At 34.4% G+C, this 11972-nt stretch overlaps 1 long non-coding RNA gene across 1 annotated transcript; it reads left to right on the plus strand.

Moving 5' to 3' along the window:
- The first annotated feature begins 6653 nt into the window (after nucleotides 1-6653).
- Nucleotides 6654-11412, plus strand: LOC135150171 (uncharacterized). The gene is made up of 3 exons (XR_010288466.1): nucleotides 6654-7030; nucleotides 9996-10157; nucleotides 10829-11412. It is a non-coding gene; the product is annotated as an uncharacterized LOC135150171 (long non-coding RNA).
- The last annotated feature ends 560 nt before the right edge of the window (nucleotides 11413-11972 follow it).

An 11972-nucleotide genomic window follows, 5' to 3' on the forward strand; every position in this document is an offset into this window, starting at 1 on the left:
TAGTATAATCATCCATTATCCTTTGTCCTTAGGTGTATTATAGAAATTTTAGTATTTTTCTGTGTTTTGTTTACTACACCGACCTGGTGCACAAGGTAAAATTTTATTTTCTGCAAAAAAAAAAGATAAAATTTTACTCTAATGTATTTATAATCAATCACTTACTGTGGTTTCAAGTACGCTGTGGATTTAGTACTATAAAGTATAAAGCAATATATCAAAGTTCAAGAAAAGAACATCTGAAAACTAGAGGATTATAAGATTATTTCTTTTCAAAAGGTTTTCATGCCGTTACGGGCACTAAAGGCTTTACTATGCTTCATAAAATACTATTCATGAACAAAACTTTGTTTGCGACTAAAATATAGGGAATTTTCTACGTACGTCTTTGAAATAAAGGTTATGTTTTTTTGATCTCTTCATTTTAGCATTTTCTAATCAGATTTTTTTCATCAGTGTTATAATCAATAACTATGATTTTTAATGTTCATACGGATCAAAGCAGTTTTTAAGGTGTTAATGATATTCAAATTTAAAGTTCTCGTAGTCAAATTGTAATTTGAATGACTAACGACATTCATATCACATAAATTTTCACAAACTAGATCCAATTCAAAATTTAAGGTCTCTAAATTTAATCAAGAATCCCAAATTTATAGTCCAGTTTAGGATTTTTTTTAATTGGCGGTCTGGTTAGTGTGTGGAACAACTACTTTTAATATGGGTGGGAGATTTTAATTGGTGGGGATTTCTATGCATGCATGGGGCATCATTATTGGTGGGATGTGAGCCAATCAAAATCCACCAACTAGTTAAAAGTAGTTGTTAGTGTGTGCTTATGGACACACATTAGAAAACCCGTTTTTTAATTAAACCTAATTTGTGAAAATTGGTGTCGTATTCAAGATTTAGCTAGCAACTTATAAAATTTAGGTCAATTATATTGTATAGTGTCATGATACCAAAAAATTGAGAAAGGTGAGGCAATTGAGCACTAGGAAAAAAAAAAAGCCAGCAAGGAAAATGAAAAAGATAAAAAATTATAACTAGATAAAGTAATTAATTAATTTTCTAAAAATAATGAAAGGATCATAACTGCACTAATTCTCAAAAAAGACCATCAACCCTAAAACCACTGTTCCCTCCGTCCCATTCATTTGTATATAGTTTTCCTTTTAGGATGTCATATCATTTCTATACATTTCAAAAATAGTAATTTTTAATAATATAATACACTATTAATAATTTACTTTAACTACTTTAATTTTTCACCAATACCTTTCTTTCTTTAATAATGTATATATTATTTATACCCCTATTTTCCTCCACTATCTCAATGCTGTAATTAAATATAAGTAAATTCTCACTTCACCCACCTTTCATCTAATTTTACTCATTTTTCAAATTTTTTCTGACTTTTTCTTTAGTTTCTCGCTTATTTTTAAGGAAGAAAATGACTACTTTAAGCATACGCAGCCAGGCTGCAGCTCAACAGAGCCCCTTGTTGAGTATAACCTCTCTTCTCAAGTTTGTTAACACGAGAGACCATTTGTGTGGAATCTTTTAATCATAGGATTGGGATGTTTTTCTGCCAAAAATTTCCGATGGTTAAAGGGCTTGTGTTTTTGGTATAAACCCAATATTCAATCTTTCATGTTTCTGCTCATCATTTTTAGTCAAGTTTGTTATTCATATACTTTGTCTCTGTGTTTTATATACAATTATATCTCATCTAATTGGAACTTACAAATATTGTAGACAAATTTACTATCTTGCACCCAAATTTTCTGATGAGAATCTAATTTTGATGAAGGTGGACGCTGAGGTGTATGATATGATTGCCACAAAAAAAGGTTTTAATCAAGGTCTGGTTTGGTGTTTGATCACAGGTTTATGTACGGTGGTTGTTCATGGTAAATTATTCAGTCGTATCTTTCGGACCAATCAATGGACGGAATACATTCACTTGTAATATTCGAGAGTTTTGGTCTCTACTAGCAAATGTTATGCAAGGAGGCGATAACTTAGAACAGAGAATGGGGGCATGGTCTAGAAGGAAACAGGTGAGAGTTTTGGTCTCTACTTGCAAATGTTATGCAAAGAGGCGGTAATCTAGAACAGAGAATGGGGGCATGGTCTAGAAGAAGGAAACAGGTGTGAGCGTTTCTTGTATAGTAGTGGTTTTATTTGTTAAATCCAGTGTGCTGTTTCACGATACTCATATTTTGTTACCATGTTGGGAGTGTTCTTGTGTATTGGTTACTTTCTGGTTTTCAACTTTGATAACGATAACAAATAGGTCATCAATACAGAAGATCAGTACATAAAGACAAGGTTTTAAGGAACAATAATACGAAAATTTAAAACTTTGGGTGCAAAATTAAATACAGCAAGCTTTGGCCATGGATGGACATATTTGCTTTGTACCATTGGTAGTTTTGATCACCTAGCGCTGGCAGACCCAAGGTTGAACATTTGGCGAGCCCTGCGGCACATTAAGGCACTTTTAATTTGTAAATGTGACCGGTTCTGAACGAATGTTTAAACATAATGAATGTTGCTTTGGAAAGATAAGCATTGTACTTGGATAATGCTTAGGTGCTATCTAAATTATTCAAGAGAAGGCCCAGGCTTCGTATAATTTCGTTTTATCAATCCCTTCCTACTGGTCCTGGGATTAGACTAAATTACACTAACATTTAGTTGTGATGTTCAACAAAACAAAAATTAATATCACTCTAGTAAACAAATTCTACAATCCTCTAAAGGGAAGATTTACTTGTTGATTCAATAGTCAGATAGTACAGGGCAAAAAATGAACAAAAATGGCAATGGAACGCGCCAACTCACCTGATATTACCCTAGTCCGTGGGAAGTCGCCCTCCTGTAGTGCTCTCAAAATTTCTTAAATAAATAAGAGACCTAGGTTAATACAGGATAAGATATATGATTAGGTGGACAGTCAGGATAAGGTGATGGGTTGCTGAGATTTTCACCATATGACGACAATGTTAGTATAGATATACCCCACTATGGATCATTTGAGGTGGGGTGGATCAAGATCACTACCCCAAGGCCTATTACTTGACCAATGACCGGATAACACTGATGGACTAATATAATTTCGAAAAAAAACTATGATCCATATATTAGCTTAATCCCGGATTCAATTTTGTATTTATCGAATGATTTCATGTATGTGAGCAAGTTGTGACAGACGTATTTAGTGTTACACACTAATTATATTTATGCATCATTAACCTTGTGAAAATTGGACAGAGAATTATTAGATTTGACCCCATTGACCCCGTGGAAACAACAATATGGTCACAACTTGCTCACATATATGAACTCATTCGATAAAAATAAAAGTGAATCTGCGATTAAGTAATTATATGGATCATAGTATTTATTAAAATATATTAGTCCCACACCGTTATCCGGTCCTTGGTCATGTAATAGGCCTCAGGGGTAGTGATCTCGATCCGGCCCACCTCAAAGGATCCGTAGTGGTGTACATCCGTACTAACATGTGTCGCCATACGATGCAATCTCACCAACCCCAACACCTTATCCCGACCGTCCATCTCACCATATATCTTATCCTATGTAAACCCATGTCTCTCTTTTTCATTTAAGAAATTTTGAGGGCACTACTGGAGGCGATTTGTGGCGGACTAGGGTAATCTCATGTGAGTTGGCGAGTTCCATTGCCGTTTCTGTTCAGTTTGTGCCCGTATTATCTTTTCAACAAGTAAATCTTCCCTTTAGATGATTGTAGATTTTGTTTACTAGCGTAATGTTAATTTTTGATTTGCTGGACTTCGCAAGTAGATGTTAGCTTAATTTAGTCTAATCCGAGGACCGGTAAGAAGGAATTGATAAAGCGAAATTGTAGAAGCCTGAGCCTTATCTTGAATGATTTAATAAATAAAAATCCAATACTTTAATTTTATTTATGTAATGTAAGAAGTATATTGAATAAGTTTGTAAACATGCCAGATAGTGTGGTAATGTTAATTTTCTGATCAATTTTACTTGATTGTTTCCTTTAATTTACTGTTAAAATCCAATACATATCAATATTATCTTGTTTTTATGATATCTAGCTTAATTTGAAACTATATCTTGACTTGATGAGATCAATTAAGGAAATAGCGGTGTATGATCTGAGACTTGTAAATATTAAGGCAATCATAGCATTGATTCTCACATATTTGCTGAATGTTCTGGAACAAATTAGTGTGACATGCTTATAAATAAAATATGCTGTGTAGGATAAAAATCAATTTGGTTAACTCCTCTTCTTCTTCTCTGTGTCTCCCTCTGTTAGACTGTTACTTTGCTGGTATGTAAACCCGAATTTATTTCATGTTAGTATGAAATAAAACATAATCCTTAATACACTAGTCATACTTAACATGTCATTGTATCGCATGTCTATTAAGAATTATAATGTTTGTGAATGCAGTTGTTTTTACGAATGAAACATGCCAAGCTTTCAAGTATGTAATTTAAATAATTATTTTGGGCTTACTAATAGCTTCCCAAGTCAAGATAATATTCTTCCAACTAGCATAACCGATTATATGCTTTGTGACCTGTTATTTCGTAAGGAAGTCCGTTGGTCCAAAGACGTCACAGTGTTGATTGTTGCTTTAGTTATGTTAGTCACTGTGATACTCTGTAGACAGTCACAAACATAACACCTAAGGAACTAGACAGCATTCGGAGCATGTCCACCTCTTTGTTGTGAATATATATACAATTATACATATATGTGTGTGTGTGTGTGTGTAAAGAAGCAATAAAAACACCATTTAAGTTGTAAGGCGATTTTGGTAGGTAACATAACTTAGACATTCATCAGTATATGCTCTACTTAATTTGTTTATTACAGCAACCTGAAAAAGGTCTAAGTACTTTGAAGTACCACTTTTTTGACATTTTGGATTTCTCTGTGTGACTTAATTATTGGATATCGTATGCTTAAAATTTATGTTTATGATGCTAGCGAAAAGGAAAATGAAGAATGAAAAAAAAAAAACTGGTTTCATGCTGTCAAAAGTTGTGGACGATAAAATCTTTTCTGTGGATATCCCTTTTTTCTTTGTACTTATCCATTTAAGTTGAATTCCTTCTACAAACTTTTAAAGAGTAGTAGTAAATGTCTGAAAGAAGCACAAGGAAAACCAAGATATTTCCAGTCTGACCATTAATATTCTGTGCTTATTAGGAAGAACAAGAGCTTGAAAGAATCAGCCCATTTTTTCAACGAAGGCAGAATGGAAGTGGTTGAAAGGCCTTCCTTGGGTGGAATGGAAAAGGCATTTTGCAATAATGTTCTGAGGCGGATTGTTGATATTTTTGCAGGGCGGTTGAGAATTGACTATTTCAGGTAACTATGTTCTGAATTTGCTCTATGTAAATATTATAAAATTTGTCTTGAAGTTTTGGAGTTCCTGGTTTGGAGCATCAAATCCTTACATAGTAAAAATCAAAAGTGTGGCTAAATTTCAAGTCCCAAGAAGTGCATGTATACAGCCAATTAAAGATTAAGCACCCCTTGGAAGGGGGGAGAATAAAGTCTTGGCTAAATCTCAAGTGAATAAAGTTAACTGGTTGTGCTAACATAGATGGAGTTATTGCTATAATTTAGCATCAAAAAGTGATTTTTTGTGCTAAAATAGCACCATGTCTCCAATGGTATTCAATCATGAAGATCCCATAAAAAACCTTCGAGACAAATCAACTCAGAAGTTCTATAGCTCACACTTATATACTCAGCTTCTGCACTACTTTTAGATCCTTTGTTTGCTTCTTAATTTTCTCAGAGATTAAGGAAGAACCCTGGAAAATAGCATACCCAGACAAGGATTTTGCAAAAGATGAACAAGTTATTTTAAGACATGAAGAGCGGCGTCATAATATGGCTGAGCTGGTTCTTGGTGAAACTAAGAAAGCTGTTGAACAACATATGAAATATCAAGCCTACTGGAGTTCAAATAGAGCAATTTCCTGATAAATCTTCTATACACTTCTGGGTCAGGCAACTTTGAAACATCCTTTATACTTCCTCCGATCTAACTGAATACCGGCTTCAGTTCCAAGAACCTTATGCTAAGGAAATACTTCAAATCAGCAGAACTTTAATGGTAAATTTTTGACGCAATAAGGATTTGATAGATTATAAACATCTAATATTGATAAATCGGGTCTTGGCAAAAAAAAATATATATTGATAAATCGGGCTCTCAGCCTCAAAAAAATAATAGAATAATATTCTTGAATAATATTCATGATCATTAATTTTAAAAGTGATATATAAAAATCACGGTATTTTGGTATTTTATCTCTAACTCCTCGCTCAATTTTAAGGTAGAAAATGCCTATTTTAAATATGTTGACCCTATTTATCATAATTTTATACAATAATACCTCAAATATCACGGCCACAAAATATGGATCCAAAATTATTTTACAACATTACACGTCTAACACTTATAATTTTTTTTAAACATTACACAATACATAGTTTAACCTTTTTTCACCCCAATCTCGCAAGAAAAACAACTAAAACCCTAAAAAAGCCTTAACATAAATAAATTACATAATACGCTTGGTATTCAGATATTGAAATGCGGCGCCTTTTCCCTACATCCCTACAGAGCCCATTCCATTGTTCAGTATTACCTCTCTTCTTAAGTTTGTTAACACAAGAGACCATTTGTGTGGAATCTTTTAATCAATGGATTGGGATGTTTTAATTTTGATCTTTTAATCTTTTAATTTTGATGAAGGTGTAAGCTGAGGTGTATGATATGATTGCCACAAAACAAGGTTTTAATCAAAGTCTGGTTTGGTGTTTGATAACAGGCTTATGTACGGTGGTTGTATCTTTCGGACCAATCAATGGACGGAATACATTCACTTGTAATATTGGAGAGTTTGGTCTCTAGTAGCAAATGTTATGCAAGGAGGCGATAATCTAGAACAGAGAATGGGGGCATGGTCTAGAAGAAGGAAACAGGTGTGTGCGTTTCTTGTAATTAGTTTATAGTAGTGGTTTTACATGATACTAAATCTGCACAAATCATATTTTGTTGCCATGTTGGGAGTGTTCTTGTGTATTGGTTACTTTCTGGTTTTCAACTTCTTTAATAAAGATAACAAATAGGTCATCAATATAGAAAGACAAGGTTTTAAGGAACAATAATATGAAAATTTTAAACTTTATGTGCAAAATTAAATACAGCATGCTTCGGCCATGGATGGGGACATATTTGCTTCGTACTTGATCACCTAGCGCTAGCAGACCCAATGTTAAACATTTGGGAAGCCCTGCGGCACATTAAGGTGCTTTCAATTTGTAAATGAGACCAGTTCCACACGAATGTTTAAACATAATGAATGTGGCTTTGGAAAGATAAGCTATTGTACTTGGATGATGCGTAGGTTTTATTTAAATCATTCAAGAGAAGGCCCGGGCTTCTTACAAGTTCGCTTTATCAATTCCTTCCTATTTGTCGTGGGATTTGACTAAATTAAACGAACATCTAGTTCTGATTACCAACAAAACAAAAATTAATATCACTCTAGTCAACAAAATCTACAATCCACTAAAGGGAAGATTTACTTGTTGATCAGACAGTACGGGCAAAAAATGAACAAAAACAACGGCAATGGAACACGCGAACTCATCTGAAATTATCCTAGTCCTCGGCAAATCGCCCACCTGTAATGCTCTCAGATGTTCTTAAATAAAAAAGAGACCTGGGTTAACATGGGATAAGATATACGGTGAGGTGGACGGTCAGGATAAGGTGATGGGTTAGTGAGATTTGCACCATATGACGACACATGTTAGTATGGATATACCTCTGCTACGGATCATTTGATGTGGGCCGAATCGAGATCACTACCCTCATGACCTATTACTTGACTAATGGCCGGATAACGCTGAGGGACTAATATATATTTTCAAAAATACTATGATCTATATATTAACTTAATCGCGGATTCACTTTTATATTTATCAAAAGAGTTCATGTATATGAGCAAGTTGTGACAGACACAAAATTGGTAACTTTGCAATTAATATTGTCATTTCCTCGGGGTCATTGGGGTCAAATCTATTCTTTGTCCAATTTTTACAAGATTAATAATGCCTAGATATTATTAGTGTGTAACACCAAATACAACTGTCACTACTTGCTCACATACATGAACTATTCAATTAAAACATAGGTAAATCTGCGATTAAGTTAATATATGGATCATAGTATTTCTGAAAATACATATCAATTCCTCACGGTTATTCGGTCAATGGTCATGTAATAAGCCTTTGGGGTAGTGATCCCGATCTGGCCCACCTCAAATGTTATGTGGTGGGTTAAATTTATAGTAACATGTGTCATCATCTGGTACAATCTCACCAACCCATTACCATATCCTGATCGTCTATCTCATCACATATCAATCCTTTGTCAACCCAGGTCTATTTTTAATTTTAGAAATTTTGAGAGCACTGCTTGTGGGCGATTTGCGACGAACTAGGGTAAATTTCAGGTGAGCTAGCGAGTACCATTGCCGTTTTTGTTCAGTTTTTGCCTGTATTATTTGATCAACAAGTAAATCTTCCCTTTTGAGGATTGTAGATTTTGTTTACTAGAGTGATGTTAATTTTTGTTTTGCTGGACATTACAACTAGATGTTAGCTTAATTTAGTCCAATCCTTCGACTGGTAGGAAGGAATTGATAAAGCAAAACTATAAGAAGCCATGACTTTCTCTTGAATAATTTAATAAAAAAAAATCCGATACTCCAATTTTATTCATGTAATAAGTATATTGATTAAGTTTCTAAACCTGACAGATAGTTGGTAATATTGATTTTCTGATCAGTTTTACTTGATTGTTTCCTTTAATTTACCTTTAAATGTGTTAAAATCTAATACAAATCAATATTATCTTGTTTTTATGATATCTTGACTTGATGAGATCAATTAAGGAAATAGCAGTGTATGATCTGACACTTGTAAATATTAAGGCAATCATTGTATGGTTCTCACATATTTACTGAATGTTCTGGAAGAACGTAATTTGGTGCAGGAACAAATTAGTGTGACATGCTGTGTAGGATTAAAATAAATTTATGTAACTCCTCTTCTTCTTCTCTGTGTCTTCCTCTGTTACTTTGCGGGTATGTAAACCCGAATTTACTTGATGGTAGTGTGAAATAGAACATAATCCTTAATACACGAGTTGTGCTTTACATTTCATTGTATCGCTTGTTTACTAAGAATTATAATGTCTGTGAATGCAGTTGTTTTTATGAATGAAACATGCCAAGCTTTCGAGTATGCAATTTAAATAATTATTTTGGGCTTACTAATAGCTGCCCAAGTCAAGCTAATGTTCTTCCAATTAGCATAACCGATTATATGCTTCGTGACCAGTTATATATTAAAGAAGTCTGTTAGTCCAAAGACTTCACAGTGTTGATTGTTGCTTTAGTTATATTAGTCACTGTGATACTCTGTAGACAGTAACAAACATAACACTTGAGGAACTAGACAGCATTTGGAGCATGTCCACCTTTTTGTTGTGAATATATATATATATATATATATATATATATATATATATATATATATATAGCAATCCGAAAGAGGTCTAAGTACTTTGAAGTACCACTTTTTCGACATTTTGGATTTCTGTGACCCTTCAATCAGAATTATTGGATATTGTAAAATTTATGTTTATGATGGTAATGAAAAAGAAAATAAAAACTGAAATAATTTGGTTTCATGCTGTCAAAAGATGTGGACAGTAAAATCTTTTCTGTGGATATCCCTTTTTTCTTTTTGTACATGTCCATGTAAGTTGAATTCCTTCTACAAACTTGTAAAGAGTACTAGTAAATGTCTGAAAGAAGCACAAGGAAAACCAAGATATTTCCAGTCTGACCATTAATATGTATTCTGTGGTTATTAGGAAGAACAAGAGCTTGAGAGAATCAGCCCGTTTTTTGAACGAAGGCAGAATGGAAGTGGTTGAATGGCCTTCCTTGGGTGGAATGGAAAAGGCATTTGGTAATAATGTTCTGAGGCGGATTGTTGATTTTTTTGCGGGGCAGTTGATAATTGACTATTCCGGGTAACTATGTTGTGAATTTGGTCTATGTAAATATTATAAATTTTGTCTTGAAGTTTTGGAGTTCCTGGTTTGGGGCATCAAATCCTTACGTAGTAAAAATCAAAAGTGTGGCAATAAAATCCTTACGTAGTAAAAAGTCTCAAGTCCCAAGAAGTGCATGTATACAGCAAATTAAAGAATAAGCACCGCTTGGAACGGAGAAGAATTAAGTCCCGGCTAAATCTCAAGTGAATAAAGTCAATTGGTTGTGCTAAAATAGATGGAGTTATTGCAATAATTTCCAAATACATCCCACTTTTGAATATAAATATGACTAACTTTCAAAGACCCTGAACTTTCAAGTAATAATTTATACATTTTTTAATCATTTTATACTTTAGCAATTAGAGCTTCAGTGAATTAGCTACCAGTAAGCTTTATTATCTTCTTATGTCTAGCTGCAGAACTTTTTACTATACTGGCAAAAGGAACAATCCTACTCTAGTTTCTCCTCTGTGTTAAATCAAGTTCTTTTAAATCTTGCAAAGGATGAATCTGTCCTTAAGAAACATCTGTAAAAGTATTGCATTCCGTTTTCAGCAAACTACTTGTCTTTCTAGATAAAATTCATTTGAATGGGCATGCTCAATCTAGCTTTGTAGTGAGTTCTTTGTTTCTCTATTTGTTAACAGGAATGCTCCACGAACAGTAAAACAAGGAAGAAAATGGAAAAGGACTTGCAGGAGATCGGGTGACACAGTTTGGGGAGCATGGGGCATTCTTCCTACTGAACTTCTGGTGTCAATTTTGGTTAAGTTAAGTATTGTGGACTACCTGTCATTTAGCCGTGTTTGTAAATCTTGGAGGTCTGCATCTATTGCTTTCCGCAAATACTGTATGGAGCGCCAGAAACCCCTAGTTGTTGTTCGTCCAAAGCGTTCGAAAAAGTCTTGTGTATTGTACAATATGTTCGATATGAAACGTTACAAAACAATGCTGCCAGATTTGCCTTGCAAGAAATTATTGGGTTTGTCATGTGGGTACCTGATTACAACCGATGGAAACTTAGGCTTTTGGCTCGTAAATATAATGACAAACATGAGCTGCGTTTTCCCGTCCTTCCTGGACATATGGGTGGCATAAACTGCTTTGAATTTTCTGCTCTCCTATTTCGGGCCACTCGGTTTTCAGAAACTTTCATGATTGTTCTCTCTCTGACAGAAAATTATATATTATTGTCCAAAAGTGGTGGCAGCAGTTGGCAGAGATATGTCCAGGAAACAGTCATGTATAGCTTATTGTCTGATTCCACCAACTTCAGATACATATCAGGTGAAACCTGGAAAGGGATGCTGATTTTGGAGAGCTTTGGAACAGAACCTGCCTTCGGATTAAATTCTCCAAAACGTAAATCTGAAGTCAAAACAAAGATTTTGCCATCAAAAATCTTCACATCTGCAATCCTGGCTTCTGTGTCGGATAAAGCATATCTCTGCCAACTGTGACCAAGAGGATACAATTCCCCTTTTTCTGAACCCACCCTTGCGGGCAAATTTGAATCAGTGAACGGTTCACTAATTCCCAATTTGGATCACTAGATCACTACTGGAGGAGAATTTGGGATCACTGCTGGAGGAGAATCAGTGATCTAGTGATCCAAATTGCGAATTAGTGAACCGTTCACTGATTCAAATTTGCCCGCAAGGGTGGGTTCAGAAAGAGGGGAATTGTATCCTCTTGGTCATAGTTGGCAGAGATATGCTTTATCCGACACAGAAGCCAGGATTGCAGATGTGAAGATTTTTGATGGAAAAATCTTTGTTTTGACTTCAGATT

The sequence above is a fragment of the Daucus carota genome, chromosome 2 (genome assembly GCF_001625215.2).
Source record: "Daucus carota subsp. sativus chromosome 2, DH1 v3.0, whole genome shotgun sequence".
Classification (NCBI taxonomy): Eukaryota; Viridiplantae; Streptophyta; class Magnoliopsida; order Apiales; family Apiaceae; genus Daucus; species Daucus carota.